This window comes from Crinia signifera, unplaced genomic scaffold (genome assembly GCF_055691185.1).
Source record: "Crinia signifera unplaced genomic scaffold, ASM5569118v1 HAP2_SCAFFOLD_134, whole genome shotgun sequence".
NCBI lineage: Eukaryota > Metazoa > Chordata > Amphibia > Anura > Myobatrachidae > Crinia > Crinia signifera.
Genome location: NW_028142027.1, coordinates 126,924 through 151,142, shown reverse-complemented (window position 1 = coordinate 151,142; position 24,219 = coordinate 126,924). Strand labels below are relative to the sequence as shown.

The window sequence follows — 24,219 nt, the reverse complement described above, 5'->3', positions numbered from 1 at the left end:
CTTCCTAGTAGCAGTCAGGGAGGGAGTATCCTACTGACCATTATAGGACAGAGGGAGCTTCCTAGTAGCAGTCAGGGAGGGAGTATCCTAGTGACCATCATAGGACAGAGGGAGCTTCCTAGTAGCAGTCAGGAAGGGAGTATCCTAGTGACCAGCGCAGGATAGAGGGAGCTTCCTAGTAGCAGTCAGGAAGGGAGTATCCTAGTGACCAGCGTAGGACAAAGGGAGCTTCCTAGTAGCAGTCAGGAATGGAGTATCCTAGTGACCATCGTAGGACAGAGGGAGCTTCCTAGTAACAGTCAGGGAGGGAGTATCCTAGTGACCATCGTAGGACAGAGGGAGCTTCCTAGCAGCAGTCAGGGCGGGAGTATCCTAGTGACCAGCGTAGGATAGAGGGAGCTTCCTAGTAGCAGTCAGGAAGGGAGTATCCTAGTGACCGTCATAGGATAGAGGGAGCCTCCTAGTAGCAGTCAGGGAGGGAGTATCCTAGTGACCATCATAGGATAGGGGGAGCTTCCTAGTAGCAGTGAGGGAGGGAGTATCCTAGTGACCATCATAGGATAGAGGGAGCTTCCTAGTAGCAGTCAGGGAGGGAGTATCCTAGTGACCATCAGGATAGAGGGAGCTTCCTAGTAGCAGTCAGGGAGGGAGTATCCTAGTGACCAGCATATGACAGATGGAGCTTCCTAGTAGCAGTCAGGAAGGGAGTATCCTAGTGACAACTGTAGGATAGAGGGAGATTCGTAGTAGCAGTCAGGAAGGGAGTATCCTAGTGACCATCATAGGATAGAGGGAGCTTCCTAGTAGCAGTCAGGAAGGGAGTATCCTAGTGACCATCATAGGATAGAGGGAGTATCCTAGTGACCAGCATAGGACAGAGGGAGCTTCCTAGTAGCAGTCAGGAAGGGAGTATCCTAGTGACCATCATAGGATAGAGGGAGCTTCCTAGTAGCAGTCAGGAAGGGAGTATCCTAGTGACCATCATAGGACAGAGGGTGCTTCCTAGTAGCAGTCAGGAAGGGAGTATCCTAGTGACCAGCATAGGACAGAGGGAGCTTCCTAGTAGCAGTCAGGAAGGGAGTATCCTAGTGACCAGCATAGGACAGAGGGAGCTTCCTAGTAGCAGTCAGGAAGGGAGTATCCTAGTGACCATCGTAGGATAGAGGGAGCTTCCTCGTAGCAGTCAGGGGAGGGAGTATCCTAGTGACCATCATAGGATAGAGGGAGCTTCCTAGTAGCAGTCAGGGCGGGAGTATCCTAGTGACCATCATAGGACAGATGGAGCTTCCTAGTACCAGTCAGGAAGGGAGTATCCTAGTGACCAGCATAGGACAGAGGGAGCTTCCTAGTAGCAGTCAGGAAGGGAGTATCCTAGTGACCATCATAGGATAGAGGGAGCTTCCTAGTAGCAGTCAGGAAGGGAGTATCCTAGTGACCAGCATAGGACAGAGGGAGCTTCCTAGTAGCAGTCAGGGAGGGAGTATCCTAGTGACCAGCATAGGATAGAGGGAGCTTCCTAGTAGCAGTCAGGAAGGTAGTATCCTAGTGACCATCATAGGACAGAGGGAGCTTCCTAGTAGCAGTCAGGAAGGGAGATTCCTAGTGACCAGCATAGGACAGAGGGAGCTTCCTAGTAGCAGTCAGGAAGGGAGTATCCTAGTGACCATCATAGGACAGAGGGAGCTTCCTAGTAGCAGTCAGGAAGGGAGTATCCTAGTGACCATCAAAGGATAGAGGGAGCTTCCTAGTAGCAGTCAGGAAGGGAGTATCCTAGTGACCATCATAGGATAGAGGGAGCCACCTAGTAGCAGTCAGGAAGGGAGTATCCTTATGACCAGCATAGGACAGATGGAGCCTCCTAGTAGCAGTCAGGAAGGGAGTATCCTAGTGACCATAGTAGTAGTAGTAGTACGTTTATTTATAGAGGGAGTTTCCTAGTAGCAGTCAGGGAGGGAGTATCCTAGTGACCATCGTAGGACAGAGGGAGCTTCCTAGTAGCAGTCAGGAAATGAGTATCCTAATGACTGCTGTAGGACAGATGGAGCTTCCTATGAGCAGTCAGGGAGAATCCTAATGCTGGCCACAGATCAGACCAACTTTCCTCCAACCATCCAACTTGTTGCTTGGATGGAATAAAAATATGGTCAATGATGTGCCACTCTTGGTTACAGATGTGAAAGATGTGCTTAAGTTAGAGAACCCTGCTGAACCGCCTGCACCTTTGTGGCCTATATTCGAACACCTTAAGCATAATCTGGTTTTATTCCCTAAACCAAAGAACTTGACTAAGGTCATCAGGGAGGCTTGGAAGATCCCTAACGGGAAGTTTAGCTTGCCTACATTGTTCTTCCTCTACCTCCCCATGGCAGCCACAAATGGGTTAAGTCCTGCAGGGTAGTATTCTGGAAAGGAAACAAAAAGAACACCTGACCCTATATAAGCCCCTTCCTCCTGGGTCTCAGTGTCTTTTTTTCCTTTCCAGAGTAGTAGGTGAAGCTGACACTGTAGCCTTCTCCACTGCCTAGAGCAGTCGGGGATAAGGCAGGATATAAGGCAATGGTCCCCGCTGTCGAGTGCAGTAAGGGGTTACCTGTAGGTCTGCTGAGAGATATCTTCCAGAGCAGCTTGGAGCGGCATCGTGGGTGCTTGGCGGGCCAGGAGCAGTAAGCGGCATTTGAGGAAGAAAACACGCTGGACGCCGGCGCCCTCCGGGTGCCTGCTCTGGCCAGAAATAATAGTTGTCTGACGTCAGCGGCGGGATCCGGCAGAGGGCGCATACGGATGGCGCGTTCACGCGTCAGGTAGGAGGCACGGACGGACCCAGAGACGTGCAGGACACAAATGGAGAGTATGGTAGGAGGCGCGGCCGGAGCATGGGGGAATAAATTTGGCTGCACACCAAAAGAAAGCCGGCGTCTGACGTCAGACTGGGTGAAGTGACCATTGCACATTGTTGTGGATATCTCAGCAGACCGGGTAAGACTCCAGAGACAGCCTTATGCATATGCTTATACTGTGTATCGCTTTTAGCCTAGAGCTATTAAAGCATCTGGCAGACATAATGGAGGAGGATAAGAGACAGCAGAAGAAGTCAGGGTAAGCCAGAAATTTGAAGGCATTATGCTATAAAGGAAGGATTCTTGTAACTATGGGTGTATATTCTTTTTAGATCAGACACCAGTAAAGATAAACCGGATTCAAAGCACAAAAAACATCATGCAGCCAAATGTAAACCGGATTCAAAGCACAAAAAACATCATGCAGCCAAATGTACAATGTGTGACACATTGCTGTCAGATAAATGCACAGGAACCACTTGTGATAAATGTAAAACAACACAGCAAGTGGTAGCGCCACATATGACGGAGCTGGTAGCCATGCTAAAAACGGCACTAGGAGATATGTTTGTGATGAAGGAAGATATGGTTCAAGTATCAGCAGAGCAGTTCTATCTGAGGAATCAGATGGTTCCGGGGAAGGTCCCTGTGTAAGGGACGAGGATTTGGAGGAAGGAGATCTTAGCCAGGATAAAGCAGATATGAACTTTAATCCTGTATTGCTGGAAAATCTTCTAGTACTTATATATAAATCGCTGAACATTGAGGAGACTCAAGAAGAAGAAAAACTACAGGATCTGCTTTTCAAAGATAAAAAGAAAAGAGGGGAAAACCTTTCGGGGGAAATTTACTAATATGAAAAACAGAGTTTTTCGTATTAGTATTTTCCCTACGACTGCATACGACTGTTTCAGTCGTATGCAAAGTCGTGTTCCGGAGGGTCATTTACAAAGCAGTCATATACGACTGCTTTGTAATCCACCGATGTCGTAGGAATTCGTATTAGCGGCCGTATATACGGCCGCTAATACGAATTAGTGTAGGCAGTCTGCACGGATCACTCAGATCCGTGCAGGCTGCAGAGTGTAAAAAAAAAATAGAAAAATAAATAAATATTTAAAAAAAACGGCGTGGGGTCCCCCCCACAGCCGAAACCAGCACCGGGCTGACAGAGCCTGGAGCCGGTAATTCAAAATCAGGGAACCCGACAAATAGGGGTTCCCTGATTTGTAACAACCAGCCCCAGGCTCCTGCTCTGGGGCTGGTTCCCAAAATAAGGGGGACAAAATGACTGGGGGGTCCCAAGTATTTTAAGAACCAGCCTCAGGCAAAACCAGCCAGCAGGGTAATGCCACAGCCGGGGGGAGACTTTTTATGCAAGTCCCCCCGGCCAAAGCATTAACCCTACCGACCAGTCAGCCTGGCCAGGGGCCCTGGGGGAGTGGGGACCCCCCAATAAAGGGGTCCCCCCCCTCCAGGACTTACCTGACCAGGCTGAAGCCTGGTACTGTCCCCGATGCCCCTGGGCGGTGGGCATCGGACTGATTCAAGTGTAAAAATAAGATTAAACTATTGGTTTTTACTGTGGCACTACAAGTGCCAGCAAGCTGGGACTTGAAGAACCACAAGTCCCAGCCTGCAGGGCATTAAAGGGCCCGCTGGCACTTGTAGTTCCACAGTTAAAAAAATAGTACACAAAACACACTGACACAACTTTTAAATAAAAGTTTAATACACACATCACACACACACTGATACTTACCTATCTTGATCCCGTCGGTAGGTTGCTGGCTCCGGGGTCGGCGGCTCCGGGGTGGGCGTCCTGTCTGAAGAAAATCCATGGTGGACCTGTGGAAGGAAATCCTACTCACCAGGTCCTCCATGGATGGTCTTGTGTCTTCTATCTTCTTTTCCAGGGCTTATTTCTTTATCTTCTTTCTTTACGCTGCCGGGCTCCCGGGACTTTCAGAGCTGGAGAGATGTCTCCTCCTCGACGTCTGGACTAAGAATGAATTCTAGCCAAGCAGGAGCCGACTTTACTTGTCCCCCGTATTTTGGGAACCAGCCCCAGAGCAGGAGCCTGGGGCTGGATATTAAAAATCAGGGAACCCCTATTTGTCGGGTTCCCTGATTTTTAATTACCGGCTCCAGGCTCTGGTGCTGGTTTCGGCTGTGGGGGGGGACCCCACGCCGTTTTGTTATTTATTTATTTATTTTTATTTATTTTTACACCGCAGCCTACACGGATCCGACTGATCCGTGCAGGCTACAACGAGAATACGACAGGAAAATGGTGTTCTATTTTTCTGCCGTATTTTCGTGGGCAAAAGCAGCCGTATTTTCTATACGGCTGCTTAGTAAATCAGGAACCACCATTCTTTTGAATGGTGATTCCTGTCGTATCCTATCGATGGTGTAGGACATTCGTATTTGTAAATACAAATACGAATGTTCCATCCCTAGGACTACGAATTGTTGTATTTTCGGGATAGTAAATCCCGAAAATACAAATTCGTAAAAAAAAAGGTGTATTTCTCCCTACGAATACACCTTTTTTCTACGAATCCATATTAGTAAATTTCCCCCTTCCTCTTTCAAAAACTCTCATGGAGTTTGTGGAAGAGGAATGGAGGCACCCGGACAAAAATGTTGCCGTACCGTTGAGGGTGTCAAAGATGTACCCCTTTGAGGCGGATCAAGTCCGCAATTGGGATGAAGCCCCAAAAAGTGGATGCAGCCATTGCTAGAATCTGCAGAAAAACCACCGTACCATTGGAGGACGCAAACATCTTTAAAGATGCTATGGAGAGAAAGGTGGAAGTCAGCCTGAGGAAACATGTCACCACAGGGGCTACTATCAAGGCCTCCTCAGCCATGGCAATTACTGCCAGGGTTTTAAGATCCTGGTGCCAAGATCTGGAGTCTGATACCCTAGACGGTATCAAAAGGTCCGAGCTGGTAAAAGTTATTCAAAATTTTCAATACTTGTTTCCTAGCACGGCGCCCACGATTGCATCGTATGGCATCTTATGCATCGTATCGCATTGCTTGCCATTTAGCCGCATGCGATGCGATACGATTTTTAATTGTTATAAGCACCCTAATGGGTGCTTACAATGTTAAATGCCCATGCCACCCCCACTATCAACGCCAACCCAAAGAGTGGCGAGCGCAGCGGTACGCATCCTCCGACCTTTTCATACCCCCACTATCCACCTCGGTGTGGAGTTGATTGTAGATAGTGTGGCGAGCGCAGCATATTACTTTACATGTATTACGCGTCCCCTCGGGCTCGCTTCGGGCTCGGTGGCTCACTGCGCTCGCCACACTATCTAAACTCAACTCCACGCCAACGTGTATAACGGGGGTATGAAAAGGTCAGAGGATGCGTACCGCCGCCCCTTGCTGTGCTCGCCACGCTCTGGGTTGACGTTGATAGTGCTTTTAACATTGTAAGCACCCATTAGGGTGCTTATACAATTAAAAATCGTATACCATCGCATTGTATGCCATCGTATGGCATATACTATGTTATACGATTTTTAACTGTACAAGATCGGGTCCGATTGCATCGCATATTATATTTAGGTTTATGGTATACAATGCGATGGCGGCCGTGCTAGGAAACAAGTACCAAATATTCAAATTGCAGTTTAATTTTTATGCAACGCATCATTGGATGTAGTCAGGTTAGCAGCTAGGACGAATGCTACCACAGCGGTGGCCAGAAGGACAATATGGCTTAAACCCTGGGCTGCGGACACCCAATCAAAACAGAAGTTAGTGGCATTGCCATTTCAAGATCAGTATTTGTTTGGAAGCAAGTTGGACGAAATTAATACGAAAATGTCAGGAGGAAAATCGGTCTGGCTTCCTCAGGACAAAACAAGAAGAGGCACGTTCAATCGATCTTTTCGATATCAAACATCGGACTTGAAGCGAGCGCAGCGGAACGCGTCCTCCGACGTTTTCATTCCTCCACTATCCACGTTGGAGTGGAGTTGATTTTATATAGTGTGGTGAGCCACCGAGCCCAAAGCCTGGTGAGCGGACGCCGATTACTTCACATTTATTCCGCGGTGCCTCGTGGGACTCGCCACGCTTCGGGCTCGGTGGCTCGCCACTCTCGCCACACTATATAAAATCAGCTCCAACGTGGATAGTGGGGGTATGAAAATGTCGCAGGATGCGTCGGGGTGGCGTGGATAGTGGGGGGGGGGTGCCTAAAACCTCTGTATGTTATGCAATCATATTATTGTATAGTTAATGTAATGGCATCGCACACCCTATAAAATCGCATGCGATTTTGCGGGAGGTGCGATGCAATGGGATCCCCTGGGACATACAGAGCAGTGAATAAATTATATAAAAAAAATTGCATCGCATCGCACGGCACTAAAATGGCCCATACGAGTCTATGCAATTTTCCTACGCAGAATAGCTCACTAAGCAATTAGCTTAGTGGGCGCCGTGCTAGAAAACAAGTACCCAAAGGTTTGTGCAAGCGGCCAGATGAATAAAACCGGTGTTCCATTGTCCTTTGGCCACATGGGATCTTAATTTAGTGCTCAATACTTTGGTAGACAGCAATTAGAAGAAGTGTCTATTAAATGGTTGACAATTAAAGTGGTATTCCTGGTGGCAATTACTTCAGCCAGGAGAGTCTCGGAATTACAGGCTTTTGTGGGCACAACAGCCTTTTTTGAGGACAAGGTGTTGTTAAGGACTAACCCGGAGTTCCTGCCCAAGGTAGTCTCAACATTCCACATCAACCAATAAAATAATTTTGCCTTCTCTTTGTTCAAACCCATCTAACAGTAAAGAAGAAAGACTACATAAATTGGACGTGGTGAGAGCACTCAAAATATACCTAGACAGAACAAAGATATATAGGAAGTCGGAGAGACTCTTTCTTTTAACAGAAGGTGAAAACAAAGGACAGGGGACCAGTAAAGTCACCATATCAAGATGGATAAGAACATGCATCTTAGAGGCTTATAAGATCAGGAATCAACTACCACCTGTCACACCAGGGGGCTCAGTCGACGAGACTGAGACCTCTGGTGGGGACCTGGACCGGGGAGGTTGGAGAGGACCCTTGCGCATGGAGTGCGCGACAGTGCACCCAGAGCCAATAAGCAGTCAGAGGTAAAATACAACCGGAGTTTATTTGCAGATGGTTGTAATATTAACAGACAGTAAAGTATGCAGGAGAAATGACAGTTCATGCAGATTGCAATACTTTACAGATGTGATGATATGTGGGATCGATGGTGGAACATCGGATGTGGAGACTGTGGGTCCGGAATGACGGACGGAAGACTTGAGCTTGACTGTGGGTCCGGAATGACGGACGGAAGCTTGGCTTGGAAATCCGGAATATCGGACTATCGATGATGATGTGGGAACATCGGATCCGGGTATCGGATATGGAAGATGACTGTGGGTCCGGAATGACGGACGGGAGATGACTGTGGGTCCGGAATGACGGACGGAAGCAGGAGATCCGGAATATCGGACTAGCGATGAAACATCGATGGTGGATGATGCTGGAGCATCGGAAGGACCAGAGTCCCGGAGCTAGGCTTGGTCGCTGGGCTGACGAGGCAGGATCACAGGCGATGGAATAACCTGGACTTCACAGGAGATGGAATAACCTGGAATACACTGCAGCATGGAAGACAACACCAGCAGAGAAATACACTTGCACGGAGACAAGGACAGCTGACCATACACTGGAGACAACTGAAGCACTAGCAATGGTTCTGAGAGCTCCCAGCATACTTATCCCCACTGGGTGGCCAGGATTGGCCGAGGAAGTATGACAGGGAGATCAGAACCAACAGGATTGGACAGCACAGACATGTGACTGGGAAGAACATGGCAGCCCCCATGTCTGCTATGGCGGGAAAGTGTGTTTGTGCACACCATGCTGGATACTGGGAGCAATGGCGGCGGACAGGTGGATTGCCGTGCACTGGGGACTGTCACTGGGAGACAGGACGCTGGCAGAGATGACGTCTGGACCGCAAGCTGAACCTGCGGAGGCACTTAGCCGGTAGGAAAGTCTGTCTGACAGCTCGGATCGTGACAGCACCTGTAGGCCTCAAAGCCCATTCAACTAGAGCTGTGTCGGCATCCTGGGCAGAGAAAGAGACTGCTTCAATAGAAAAACTTTGCAAAGCAGCTTGTTGGTCGTCAGTGCATACAATACAAGCATTATAGAGTGGACGTTGCTTCATCATCTGATGCAAAATTTGGTAGTAAAGGTTCTAAGTGCTGTTATATATATAAAAAAAGTTGATATCTTTAATGTACTGGATTAACTTTCCTTCTTCCTTCACTCCCCCTTTCATTTCTTCCACCTTTTCGCCCCCTGTCCCTGCCTCAGGTCCCCCCCCCCCCCCCCCATTCCCTTTTTCCCCACAGCTCGTCCCCTCCCTCCTTCCTACCCATGATCAACCTTTAGGTCTTTATACGCAAAGAAGTCTATTTAGCTTCTTATAGAATTGTATCTTCTCAGACCTTTCTCAAATATCAACCAGCACCCATTGATATTTAACATTGTATCTGTTTTATTGGTTGTAATGTTTATTGGATTCTTGATTTGAAAAATTCAATAAAAAAAATTCTCAAAAAAAAAAAAAAAGTTGAAGTAACCTTGTTTATTAGATTATTTCATTGCACCACCCAAAAAAAATGATACTGCTGGGGCATAACCCATTTGTGGCTGCCATGGGGAGGTAGTACAGATTCCTAGCTGTTAATATGCTTTCCTCTACTCCACCATGGCAGCATTTTCCCCTCCCTTGTCAGGGGCAAACGCAGGATTTTCAGAAGGGGGTTTCCAAGGGGGCGGAGCAAAGCACAGAGATGGACACTTAGGTGACCCAGTATATGCTAGACCAAATGTATATTAATAATAATAATATATATATATATATATATAATCAAGAGAAAGAAGAGGAGCGCACAGGTGAGCAGGATTGAACAGCGTTTACTGAGAAAAAAGTGCAGGCTCACATACATTAAGGAAAGCAGCAGTCAGCATGAGTGGTAATCACCGTCAGCACACCAGTACATCGCACGGACACCGGAGGACATCCAGAGGACCGGCAGAATGGAAATCAGGACAGCGGCGGCGGCGTTCTCCACACACGGACTCAAGACGGACAGGTAACTCTGCAATCAAGATCTGATACGTCGGGTGACCACGCCCCAACGCGTTTCGTCACTGATGACTTCGTCAGGAGGCGTATATATATATATACATATAAATACATACAGGGGTGTCAACAGCAGTGTAGACCCTTGGTCATAGCAATGTATTGGGGCCCCTACCGATCCTCCAGCGGTAGGGGTGGAGGAAGCTTTGATGTCCAGGGGGCGAGTGGTAGGGGGTATTATAGCAACTGCTCAGCATATAGGGCCTGGATCAGTAATTTGCACTGATTACCCCTTTGCTGCACAGATGGTGGGCGATAAAGTGGGAGAAGGGGGCATTGGGCTGAATGAAGAGCTCCTGATACATAACTTCCATGGTGGTAGAGGATGTTTAATATGCAGAGGAGTGGTGTATAGTGGAGGGGGCTTATTATCGATAATTTTCTGGTGGGAGGACAGCTTTCGTGACTGCAGATATCTCCAGTTCCCGGAAATAGATTACTTAGAATTTAATGGAATTAAAAACTAGAAAATCCCAACTACCAAATCGTATTGGGGACTAGGAGATCAGAGGTCAGGAGGCAGAGCAATCTGCCAATGAGTATATAAAACTACATACCAGGTGTGTGGAGCTGGAGCAGTAACCAGCTGCTGGAAGGCTGATATCTCTGGTTCTGGGAATAGTAGAGACAAGCTACTAGTGTCCATCAAAGGTGGGAGAGTCCAGCTTTTGGAATATACCCTCAGAAAAACTCTAAGTCAGACAGAACCTGAAATATCTGACTGGGAAGAGCAATTATTATGCTTGGATGGGGACCACTGCTTTGCAGTCAGATATCTCCGGTTCCCAAGGGCGGATTTTTAAAAATTTTGTACCCTTGGAAAAGGTAGACCCTCAGCTTTCAGCCAAGGGGAGGGTTCTGGGTACTCAGAAACCTCCCCTGCGTGCCCTACTGCTTGTTGGAGATACATGTGTATTATTAAGCTAGAAAGGAAAATAAAGACACTGAGACCCAGGAGGGAGGAGCTTATATAGGGTCAGGTGTTCTTTATGTTTCCTTTCCAGAATACTTCCCTGCGGAACTTAACCCATTTGTGGCTGCTATGGTGGAGTAGAGGAAAGCATATTAACAGGTAGGAATCTGTACTTTCCTCTCTACCCCCTCCACCAGAAGGACAGATTCCCCTGGGAAATGGTCCCTAAAGTAGATGAACATGTGGTAAAGTTAGTAAAATCCTGTACGCTGCCCATTTCTACTGCATCTCTTATGGACCCAGCTGATCAGAAGTTGGAGAACTTCCTAAAGCTCATTTACACCAGTTCCGGTGCAGGGGATCGGCATGCTCTAGCATCTGCCTGGGTGGCTAAGGCTTTTGTTGAGTCGACAACTACCCTCACGGCAGAAGGGGGTGCCTGCAGAAACCTTGCCACCTACTATTGATTTGGTGCATCAGGCTGCACTTTATCTGGGAGAGACAGCTCTGAATTTTGCCACTCTCACCTCCAGAATGTCAGCTTTGGCTGTGACTGCAAACAGATCCCTATGGCTGCGCTCTTGGATGGTGGACCAAGACTCTAAAGAACTTTAGAAGTTCTACCCTTCGAGGGTTCCCTCTTATTTGGACGAGCTGGATAAACTGTTAGCTATGGTAGCAGCTTCTAAGGATGCTTTCCTGCCCTCTGCCTCTACCCTATAGCCCCGGGTTCCCTTCCAGTCCTTTTGCTTTCAGGGCTTGGGACAGGCCTCCTCTAGTGCAGGATTTTGGAATAGTCCATTCAAAAGCTTCACCTGTCAGAAGTCATGTTACCATCCCCTTAGCTCAAAGGGGTTCCGTTTTCTATGCCGGCCTTTTTCTTGACAAAATTCCCAACAGATCCTTATGACCCAGGCTCAACAGGTTTGTTTGAGTCCCAAAAATTCAGGATGGAAACCTTGCACTCCATAGTCTTAGCCCTCAGCTTATCTGCATATCCCCATCTGGCCAGAACATCAGTGGTTTCTGCGGTTTGGCCTCCAGGACCATCATTTTCAGTACCGGGCTCTGCGCTTTGGCCTTTTTGCTGCTCCTTGCGTGTTAACAAAAGTCATGGCCGTGATGGGCAGCAGTCTGCGCAACCAGGATTTCCGAATACTCCTTTATCTGGATGACCTGTTACTTCTGGCGCAATCTGTAGATGTTCTCCAGTACCACCTGACCATAGTGGTGCAGCTCCTGGAGCATCATGGCTGGGTCATCAATTGGCCCAAGGCTTCCCTACTTCCGGCTCAGTCTATGTTTGATCTGGGAACCAGGTTAGATACAGTTCATCAGAGGATCTACTGTACCTTCCGGAGCTACGCCATCTGGCTCTGCAGTCCCGAATCCGGCATCTCCTCTCTCCCCAGCAAATGTCTGTGCATGCCTGCATGGGGGTCCTGGGTTTGATGGTATCAACCTTCGACATGGCAGAATATGCTCAGTTCCACTCCTGCCCGCTGGAGATTCTTTCTAAGTGGTTAGGATCCTACCACGACATTAGCTTTGTCTCCAATGGTACATCTCTCTTTTCTGGTGACTCTTGGACCAGAACCTCACTGTGGGAGAAGACCTTTCTGGATCCACCAGTGGACACTTCTCACCACGGATGCCAGCCTCCGTGGTTGGGGGGGTTATTTGTCAGAGGTCGTTCCAGGGCCTCTGGACTGCTGTGGAGGCCCAGCTGTCCATCAACATACTCAACTTGAGGGCAGTCTTTCGGGCCCTCTGCCTGGTGGAACCTTGGATGAGGGGTCGCCTGGTGCAAATCCAATCGGACAATTCAATGACGGTGACTTATATCAGACACCAGGGCAGCCCTCGCAGTTGGGCCGCCATGGTGGAAGCATCCCGCATCTTTCAATGGGCGGAGAAGAAGATCCCTGCTCTCTCAGTAATCTTTATCACGGGAGTCCAGAATTGGGAAGTGGACTTCCTCAGCCATCAGACCCTGGATGCCAGCGAATGGGCCCTCTATCCGGAGGTGTTACAGATGCTGGTGTGACAGTGGGGCCTACCCGAGTCGGACTTGATGGCCTCTCACCACAACCACAAAATACCCCTGTATGGATCCAGGTCTCACAACCCAGGGGCTTGCCTAGTGGACGCTCTATCTGCCCTTTGACCGTTCACAATGATTTACGCATTTTAGCTGATTTCACTCCTCCTGCGAGTGATCCGCAAGCTGGAGGTGGATGTCGGCACCTTGATTCTGGTGGCTCCACATTGGCTCAGACAGATCTGGTTCTCGGATCTGCAGGCCCCGTCAGTGTCCCCTCCGATTCATCTACCCCTATTCCAGACCTGCTCTCTCAGGGTCCGTGTCTACACCCAGATTTGAGGCATCTTACTTTGACGGGGTGGCTGTTGAGACTTCCCTGTTAAGAGCTAGGGGCTTTAACTCAAGAGTGGTCTCCACCATGCTCAAGGCAAGGAAACTTTCATCAGTAGGGGCTTATGATCGAATTTGGAGGGCTTACTTTAACTGGTGTCAGACTCGCCGCTTCAATCCCAGGATTTACCTCCTGGCTCGGGTTCTGTCATTCTTGCAGAAGGGCCTGGAGGCTGGGTTGCACCTATCTTCCTTGAAGGTTCAAATTTCGGCCTTGTCCATCTTGTTCCGTCGACGGTTGGCGATTGTTGCCAGATGTGTGCACATTCCTGCAAGGTATCTTGGATATCCAGCCTCCCTTTGTTCCCTGGTTGCTCTATGGGTCCTCTCCCTAGTCCTGTCTGCTCTTCAGGGCCCACCTTTTTGAGCCCTTGTGGTCTGTGGACCTGTGTTGTCTCACCTGGAAGACTGTTTTCTTGTTAGAGATAGCTTTGGCCAGATGAGTCTGACCTGTCAGCTCTGTCCTGTAAGTCCCCATTCATGGTCTTCCATTCTGACCGAGCACTTCTTCATACCATCTCTACTCACCTACCAAAGCTGGTTCCAGCGTTCATGTCAACCAGGGCAGCCTTTAGACAGTTGGATGCTTCTCTTGAACGGCCCTGCTGGGATATTGTCTGGGCCTTGCGCATCTTTGTGTGCCGCACTAGGACATTCCGCAAGTCATACTCTCTCCGTACTTTATGCATTTCAGAAGTGGGTGGCTTGCCACTAATCAGACTATTGCCCGCTGGATTTGCTCTGTCATCAGGCAGGCTTACTTGGGCGCCTCCCTCCCGGATCCGGCGGGTGTATGGGCACATTACACTAGGTCTGTGGGGGCATCTTGGGCTGTGCAACAGCTGAGCAAATTTGCAGGGTGGTGACTTGGTCATCCGCCGATACTTTCTTATGCTTTTGACAGGTTTGCAAGAGTGTGTTTGCTGCAGCACAGGCACGTCCCCACCCTTATGTGGCTGCTTTAGGACGTCCCGCTGCAAAGCCTGTGGCCCCTGACGTGTCCCAATTAATAAAAAGATATTTATGTCTTACCTGGTAATTTTCTTTTCTCAAGGGCGTCAGGGGCCACAGGGAGCTGCTGAAAAAAAGGTTCAGGAAGGGTAAAACTGCGATAGATATATATTCAAGATATATTGACTTTCTGTTAAAATTGATAGCATTGAATAGATAAATAGAACATCAATAAACAATGCATGCAATAGATTAAAATGATCATAAATGACAATTAATGAGAGGGGAGAAAAATAAAAAGTTTAAAAAATTAAGAAAAATTCATATTAATGTCTGCTCAGTGCAATGATGTAAGCACACGAATAGTCAACCTTTAAGTGTCCACCAGTAGTGGGGAAGTCCAAGTGTGTTGGTACCGTGTTTCCCCGATAATTAGACCTACCCCGATAATAAGCCCTACCCCAGATTTTGGACGCTGGTCCAAAATAAGCCCTCCCCCGAAATTAAGCCCTATCAAATTTCCCATTTATTTTTTGGTACCGGTATTTTGTACCGTAGGTGTACGGTAGGCCCCGCTCAGCCCCGCTGACCCCCGCTGCCCTCCGCTCACCTCCTCTCACGCCTGCAACACCGCAGCTCCCGTTCCCAGGGATGCATTGCGGTAGGCGCGGCGTGACGTCACGCCGCGCACATCACGCTGCGCACATCACGCTGCGCACATCACCTCTCAGCTCAACGCCGCTCAGTACACACAGCGCCGGCAGGTCCTTTATCCATTACACAAACAGGTACAATGGATGACTGGTAATTGTGGACTGGGGCATTTTTATAAAGGCGCAGTGGGGCATTTTTTTAAAGGCACAGTGGGGCATGTTTTAATGGACCTGTCAAGGTCTATTAAAATAAGCCCTCCCCCGAAAATAAGACCTATGGTCTTTTTTGGGTGAAAAAAAAAAATAAGACGGTGTCTTATTATCGGGGAAACACGGTATGTAGAGCGGTGGTGTCAAACTCATGGCCCTCCAGCTGTTGTGGAACTACATGTCCCAGCATGCCCTGCCACAGTTTTAGCAATACATTATATAAAACCTGTGGCAGGGCATGCTGAGACCTGTAGTTGCACAACAGCTGGAGGACCATGAGTTTGACACCACCACTGAGGAACCCAGAGTAAGAGGATTTCTATCTTAAAATCAAACTGATTGGCAGATACAGTATTTAGATACTTCTAAATCGGCATGGTTTTCTGCTCAGAAGTTTTGGAAAGACTGTTTGGTGGGCACACTGCACTCTAGATGCCTCTATACATTCTTTGTATCCCACAGGAAATACAATGGGTAGAATGGCCATACATTCATAAGGTGAACTTCCGCTCAGTTTTGGTGCAATTTCCACTTTTGCATAACAGTTATAACCAAATATAATCTGCCCTGTGCAATGGTGGAAGCATTAATTATGTCTTACCTTTGCCTGAAAAAGACCCTAGAAACCCTGACTCGTATCACTCTATATATCACTTCTTCCCACAGACAGTAAAATCGTGGTCAAAGGTTTATCTACCAGATTCAATCAGGTCATAACCCAAATCATACATCCCGAACATGGGGAAAACAATGAACAGATTTTGCATAGGTCCAAATTAAATTCAATTTATTTGGTTACTTTACCCCAGTTGCAAGGGTATCAGCGAATGGCTACATTTCTCTATCTTTTCCACTTTCTCCTACCTTGTTCCCTCTTGCCATGAAACCCCTGGCCTGCCTAATACAGGCTAGTACTGAAAGTCAAGGGCTGTGAATGGGCACAAGAGACTATGCTTGGTCTACGCCCAGGGTCCTTGAGAGCATTAATACATTTGGTCATTATTCTGGACTAACTGGCACAAATCCCATATCACTATGGTTAGGGGTCAGTCACTGGCACTTGACTTGGTCCTGCCCTCAGATAACTTTGCTTTGGAATGGTGTTATCAGTACATTGGTAATTACAGGTGTCCCGTGTGATGTTTTTACACCTTTAGTATGTACATTATCAGCAATTTATGAAGAGGTTCTAGATGCATCTACTAGACCAGGCATGTCCAAACTATGGCCCTCCAGCTGTTGTGAAACTACAAGTCCCATCATGCCTTGCCACCATTTTTCTATTAGGGAATGCTAAAACTATGGCAAGGCATGCTGGGATGTGTAGTTTTGCAACAGCTGGAGGGCCAGTTTGGACATGCCTGTTAGACATTATATTATTAACATGTGTGTACTTGCTAAGGTTTGTATTGTCTGTAGTTATGTATCATTACTTAATAACCCTTAAATAAACGATTAAATAATTGCACGCCAGCAGCTTAAAAGTTCTCCCGCTAAAATCCAGATTTTTTTTTTATCCTGCAAATGGCTGTTTCTCCCTCATATTGTCTTTAATATCAACTCCTGTTCGGGTGAGGCTCTGTGGAAGACTGCCTGTCTCTTTTTTGCTGCAAGGTTTTGGACGTTACAAGTGCTCAATATTCCCTTATCTTGGAGGCCAAGTGGTTCTATCTCTGGTCCATCTTGCTTCTGTGGATGCCCTGCCAACCGACACTTACCCACTATTACATCCTGTATCACTGCCGTGATCCCTAAGGTCCTGCGTCTGACTTTTCTGGAGCCCGCCAGTTCCATCTGCAGCATGAGGCTCTCTGACTGCCGTCATTCTGATGCTGGCTGCCCTCTGCTTATCTTCAAGATCTCCACATCCTTAGCAAGCCCCGGGTGGTGAGTGGAGCTGTTGGCCGGCTTTACCGCTGGTGTGTGTGACTCATTTTGCCATGCTTCCTGCTGGTGAGTTTAGCGGCGTGCTAGCCGCCGCCATCTCGCTGCAGAGGATCCTTCCCGCTCAGACTTTTGGTGGTAGCTGCAACCTACTGGATCGTTCTGGTCTAGCGCTCGAGGGCCTTCTCCTGAATACTGGCTGCCTGCTCTTTCATCTTCTTGCCTCTCCTCCTACTTTCTGGTGAAATATCTGCAATCACCAGTTTGTGTTCATATCCGTCCTATGGTGCGGTCATTGTGCATTGCTGGGCTGAACACAAGTCAGATGACTTACTCCTCACAGCAGATTATCCACGCTATTGCTGTGAGACTTCTCACTAAATGTGATACTCTGCTGCCTGTTTTCCCAAGTGCCTTGGATGATGCTTCCGGGTCTCCTGCAATAAAGCTATCAAGGGAACTATCCAGTTTAAAGGATGATTATTCTCCTGAGCCTGAAATCCTCTCAATGCACACACAGCCTGCTCCTGTTGGGATTTCCACTACGATTGTTATTATGCTGCCTGCACCCCTAAGTGCTTTGTATACTATTTACAGACTCCTACAACAGAACCAGTTTCAGACCTATCCAGATTACAGTGGATCTACTACTGACCCAAAAATCCATTAATGTGTAAATGGCCTGCTTCTGTTTTGGTGCCTCCAGGGATCAGTTCTACATTTTTTATGGTGTGGTTCTGTCCCTGGGAGAATGCGCAATTGCTGATCTTACGGCTCCGTTTTTTCTTGTCCTTTTCGATATATCGTCCGATGTTTTCCGATAATCGGTCGAAAATCACCCGATTTCGGTCCGACGCGTGCTCCCGTGGATCTTTCGCTAAATCTTCTGATCTTACGTGCTGCACGAAAGACCAGAAGATTTAACAAAAGATCCATAGGAACGCACACGGGATCTTAAGAAAAATCTTTGGTAAAGATGTGCGCTGGACTGAAATCTTTTGTCCAGGACGGACAAAAGATTATAAGGCTAATTTATGCGCACATCTTAAGGCCCCCATACACTAGGGCGACTTGTCCTAAGGACAAGTCAGCCCTGATTTCCCCTGAGCTTCCCCGGCAGCTCCCCGGGGGAGCTTGAGAAGATTTGGCACTTGATGTGCCATTTTTTACATGTGATAAATCTGATGCGATTTATCACATGTATAAATCCGGGGAGCTGCAGGGGAGCTGCGACCGGTCCGAGGGGGGGGGGAGTGGCAGCGTCAGGGAGTGGGGACCGATCCGGGGAGTGGCAGGAGCAGGCTGCGCTGCGGTCCCTGCTCCCTGCCTGCAGGTGCATCTCGAGCCGCTTCCCCGGACCGGTCCCCACTCCCAGCCTGCTCCTGCCAATCCCCCAGATGGCTGCACATGATTTATCTTATGTGCAGACCGTCCGACATTCGGATCTGATCCGATGCGCACGGGACCGCGCATCGGATCAGATGACATACCCTACGCAATTTTCCCAGTTTCACCCGATTTCTCGGCCCAATCCTCCAGAATCGGGTGAAATCGGGGCCAAATTGCGTAGTGTATGGGGGCCTTTACGATCGCAGATCTTTCTAGTGTGTGGGCACCTTATGACTATTTTAGCTATGCGACCGGCTGAAGTTTGGCCAGATTGATGTGTTTGTATGTTTTGGTTGCCTTTTACATAGCCTGTGTTTTATTTTTTATTTGTTTCATCTTTACTTCCTGCCTTTTTAGATTCTATTTGGTACTTGTACAGTAAAACTTTATATGTAGCAGGCTGGGTGGCTGATTACCAAATATTTGGTATGGTGTGGGGGGAATTTTGTATCCGGTACTTATGTATTAGCAGGGCGCCCGTTATGTAGTTTGCGTAGTGGTGTATTGAGAATACCAATACACCACTATGCTAACTACGTAATTTACGTAAATTACGGAGTTGGAGCTGTGCTAAGACATAATGGTTCATACCCCATTATCCACGTGGGTGTGGAGTTAATTTTATAAAGTGTTAGTGTTCTGTTAAATCCGTATGTGCCCAATACTGTAATTCCAGCTGCTTATTCTTAAATGAAAAAAAAATGACATAATATAGATATAATTATGTATTTATAGTATCACCTAGATGTGACACAAATAACTAAGAATGTATTAAGGCTCAGAAGGAACCCATCAGAATTAATGGAAACAATTGGAACATCTAAGTAACTTACTGCCTACATACATTATCAGTACATATAAGACCTTATTCTGGTTTAAACGCTGCGTGTGATTTAAATGCCGCTCGACATGTTCCCCGCACGGCTGCAAATGGATGTTTTGCAAAAGAAAATACATTTGCAGCCTTTGGTGGGAGGACCAAATCTTTCGACGATCACCAACCATCAAATGATTTGGTGCGTACAGAAAACTCAGTCACCTTGAAAAAGCTGTCCCTTAAGAGACAGCGAAACGCATTGGTGTTTGATCTGGAACCTAATCCAACTTGCTATATTTCACCTGCCCACTCATCTGGACCCTGGTATTGCCTCTTCTTCCCATTGGAGCACATTGCCACTTTCAAGCACAGACGCACTTTAGAGAGGATCCCCCCCATTCACAAGTCCTCCATTGGACTGGGACACCTCCAGCCGTCAATTTAACTTATTTCCAAGCCTGGACGCAGTTTAGAGAGGATCCCCCTGCTATTACAAAGTCCACTATTGAATTGGGACACCTCCAGCGATTTCACAACACAGTGGTTTATGTGGATTACAATTGGACTCCATCTTGGGAATTTGTTGGTCCAGAGCATCATTCACTTAGGTCCCAGTATCTTTGTTTTTATATTATTTTTAGGTCATTGTTTTTTCATAATTTATGTTATCCATATATGAATTATGTTTGTTATTTAATTATATATATATATATATATATATATATATATATATATATACACACATTTTTATTGTTATAATTTTCACCATCATTAAATCGAGCACTGCATCTTCCCTTTTTTTTTTTGCTATCTATAATAAGGGATCTGACTAGTCCCTCTTAAAGCTGCTCTTATTGATACACCAGCCTTGATAAGCGCTCTATACAGTACATGTATTTTTGAAAGTAGTTTTATTTTTACTGTCAAAGGGTGGACTGTAGAAGTCGAGTTGCATGTACACCACATTATAGTATGGCCACTATTTTGGTTCGCAGAATTATCTAAATAGAGTATAGGAACCAAGTGGAATAATTATGTGAACCCCATGTGCAGCCATTCTACTACAAAAATTTCATATCTCACACTCATAAATAATAAAATATTGTTATATGGTTAAAAATCGCTGCACATAGTATTAAGGATAATACACGATTCCCCCTGGACATATTTAGTACCTATGTGATCACTCTCTCACACGCAGTCCTCTGGTGTTTGTTTGAAATATGTGGCATATACCAGCAATAAGTTATCAACTGTGGTTATAAAACATGTATTTGAAGCCATGTGCAGAAGTGAACAGATGGTTTCCAAATTGCACAGCAAAGACCCCTGGATATGATGACAAACCTGTGGACAAAAGAGCCACCGAGCCTAAAGCATGGCGAGCGTAGCGAGCCCTGTGAGGGGATGTGGAGTACATATAAAGTCATCCACGTCCCCTCGCTGCGCTCGCCACACTATATAAAATCAACTCCACACCGACGGGGATAGTGGGCGTATGAAAAGGTTGGGAGGAAGCCTTCCGCCGCTGCTCACCATGCTTCTGGCTGGCGTGGATAGTGGGGGTTTTTTAGGAACACATTCACACCAGCCGTACTACTACTACTACTACCATACATCTGACACAGTATTGAGGACAAGTGTTAATGGTAAACTGTAAATTTACTTAGTAATGATTAATCAATAAAAGGCAATAATTAATTACATATACAAACAGTAATGAAGATAATTAACAATGATAATGAAAGAAGAAAGAAGCAAATGAATTCACCTTTGGCAGGAGTGTTAGAGCGTACAGAATACGGCCGAAGGGATTTCCAGCACCCAAACTCTTCCTCCACATGAATTCTTGGAGGTATGACTCCAAATGTTGCCGGGAGGTTCCTCTGTGGCATTTGTTCCTCCATTTGCAGGCCCCCCAAAGCCGCTCAATGTTTTGGGTGTGGACCCCTGAGTCTTGGTCAACAAAGTGATATCAATGATTCACCCTTCATGCTCATAACCTTTCTCTCGGCTGTTCAAATTTCAAAGGATCTGAGGTCGGTTAATCATTGATAAATACTCTGAGTAAGCCACTGACATTTATATTTCCCCAAATCCATTTAAGGATCAATTTAAAGGACAATTAGCTGTCTATTACAGCCCTTGAAATCGTCAATAGGAGTGTGTGCGAATATATCAATTCTTTTTACTTTTTTGTATTTTTATCAGCTTATATTGTCTGTACAATTTTATTGTGTGTTATTTTTATATTAATAAATTTGTATTGAATTCATCCAGCTGTGGCGCTCTCTAGATATATGCGAATTATCGCTTATATCTTGTCTCTCTACATATTGTCCTTTTACAAATATACCTATTTGTACTTGGGAGCAGCGAACCATATTTACATCCATATTTATCTAATTGATTCAATAATCTTTGTGTAATTTTCCAGTTTTTTATTTTCCACCCTCCCCCTCCCCTTTTTTTCCCCAAAAGGGGGTGTGGTCACTGATTGCGCCCGATTGGTTTGTTCTTTCTGAACCAGAGTTGTTATGCTCATAACCTGCCTGCTGTAGTTGGTCTGTATTGTATGACCTCCAGCAATCAGAGTATATTGCAGATCCGGGAGCGACATGTAAGTTGATCAGCCATCAGCATACTGGCGTCTCTCTGTTCCTCTGTAGTTATAAAGCAGGCACCTGTCTCCCTGCAGATCCCGTGGAAAAACCATTGCTGAGGCAGCATCCTCCCCACATGTTTTTTCTCTTGACAAAGAGGTTTTCGTCAACCTCTACCATCATGCCAGGACCGCCAATTTTCCTCTGCGGCTGGGACAGCAAATCCATGGCACATGCCTCCCTCATTAAACTGTTGTACTGCACAGTTGGTTTTATGGACATGTGCAGTTTCCTTTCGCAGTACAGCACACTGGTCATCTCCTCTGCCCACGAGTATATGAACTGGACCAGGGTCATGAAGGCTAACCGGAACCCCGGGAACCAGTGGTCCCCTCGAAGACCGACCTTTTTCCTGCATGACTTTATGTGGCAGCGCCACGTGCTTTCCTTCATGGACATCCGCATTGGATGGCCGTTCACGCAATTCTGACTGACGGGCAGCAACTGGTGTTGCTGAAAAAACATCACAGCCTCCTCCTTAGAATTAGGCAATGTGAACATGGTGAGTTGTTCACCTACCATGACTGTCACGTTCTGAGCACTCACTGAAGCAGCCATCACTGTCAGCCAATCACCTCAGAATGATTCTGACAGTGATCGGGAACACTTACGCAAGTTCTGACTAGGCTATTTCCGTAGCTTAAGCTTATTCTGAAAGCATAGCTACGGTAAAGGTGCCCATACACGCATCGATTTTCCCGGTGCAATCCTATGCGATGAGATGCGCGCTCCCGCGGCATCTCATCGCACAGTACAAAAAGTATGTGCTGCACGTGCTTTTTGTACTGTCTTTTGATCGCATGCAATGAGACGTGATGCGATTTAGCACAAAAAGTACTGGGTAATTGATACGTGTATGAGCACCTTAACAGACAAGCATCCACCCATATTCCATATAAACTGAGATCGCGTCGCATGGCACTAAAACGGGACATGCAATGCGATTTCCTTGCGCAAGCATACGTATGTTAATTGGGCACCTGGCTACTACATAAGAACCAATAATTGTCTCCAAATAATATAAGACTTGGCTGGAATAAAAACTTCATAAAGTTTCATAACAAGTTTTCTATTTGTTATATTGGCGAGTGTTCCACATCCCACACTGATTTTTGGAGGAAACCACGGACTATACATATATATATATATAAAGTGATGAGAATGGCGCTCTATAGTGTAATAGATTAGTGTGCTCACTGTGGTTTAACCCCTTGAGTGGTAATGCCTGGAAAATTTCCGGGCATACCACAATAGGTGCACGCCAGTGGTGTCCAGGCGCAGCACCTCTAGAGCCCCCCTCCACAATCACTACCCAAACCCCCCATCACCTGTGCTCTGGCGATCACACGCCGGAGCTCTTCTAATGCTCCCCCCCCCCCGCTGCTTCCGCCTGCCCCCATGATTGCTTTTGGTAGCAGTGACGTCGGCGGCAGGCGCGGGGATGTACGGGGCGGCTCGGGCACCCGAGTCCTCCCGAGCCGCAGCGGCTGGGACACAAACGGCGTCAGGGAAGCTCCGAGCTCCAGCGTACTAACGCCGGACCAGAGCAGAGGTGATGGCAGGGTGGGCTGGTAGGCTTCCCACTGAGCATGCTCTCCTGATGAAGTCCAGCCTGGATTTGTAGGCCTAAGAGACGAAATGCATAGAGAGGCCTCTACCCAACCTTCATTCGCACACCTTAATCACTTTATGTGTCTATTTTATGTATACGCACCTTATTAAAAAAAACTCATTTAAATTTAATTGGAGTTATCCTCTTTTTTTGCAATCACCACTGCACAAAATTGGAGCACAACTGTGAACTCACTGGGGGGACCAAAAATAAAAGGTCCAATCTGGATAGCAGCCGGGAAGATCCTGGTAACCAGCCCAACAAAGGGGGGGATAACAGTATTTTGATGAGCACTTTATTCTTCATTATATGGTACGTAGAACCTTAATTAAACCACAGTGAACACACTAATCTATTACACTATAGAGCGCCATTCTCATCACTTTTTACATTTTACCCACATTGAGACGGATCAGCAACGTCCCATTAGGAGAATTTTTGGCGGCCGCCTGTCATTCAGGACTGTGTTCTAGAGGGAGGAACGATCCTTCAAGAAAAGGAATAATTTCTAATCCAGACCTACCTTGGGGTTGCAGCGAAGGACAGTACCCACCTCCTGCATATATATATATATATAGATAGTAAATAACTCTGGTGCCCTCCACGAACCACTCCATTCTAGATTGACAT

At 46.9% G+C, this 24,219-nt stretch overlaps 1 protein-coding gene across 2 annotated transcripts in view; it reads left to right on the top strand.

Moving 5' to 3' along the window:
- The window catches only part of LOC146053265 (uncharacterized), a 187,512-nt gene that overhangs the window by 99,438 nt on the left and 63,855 nt on the right, over positions 1-24,219 (top strand). The window lies entirely within an intron of this gene.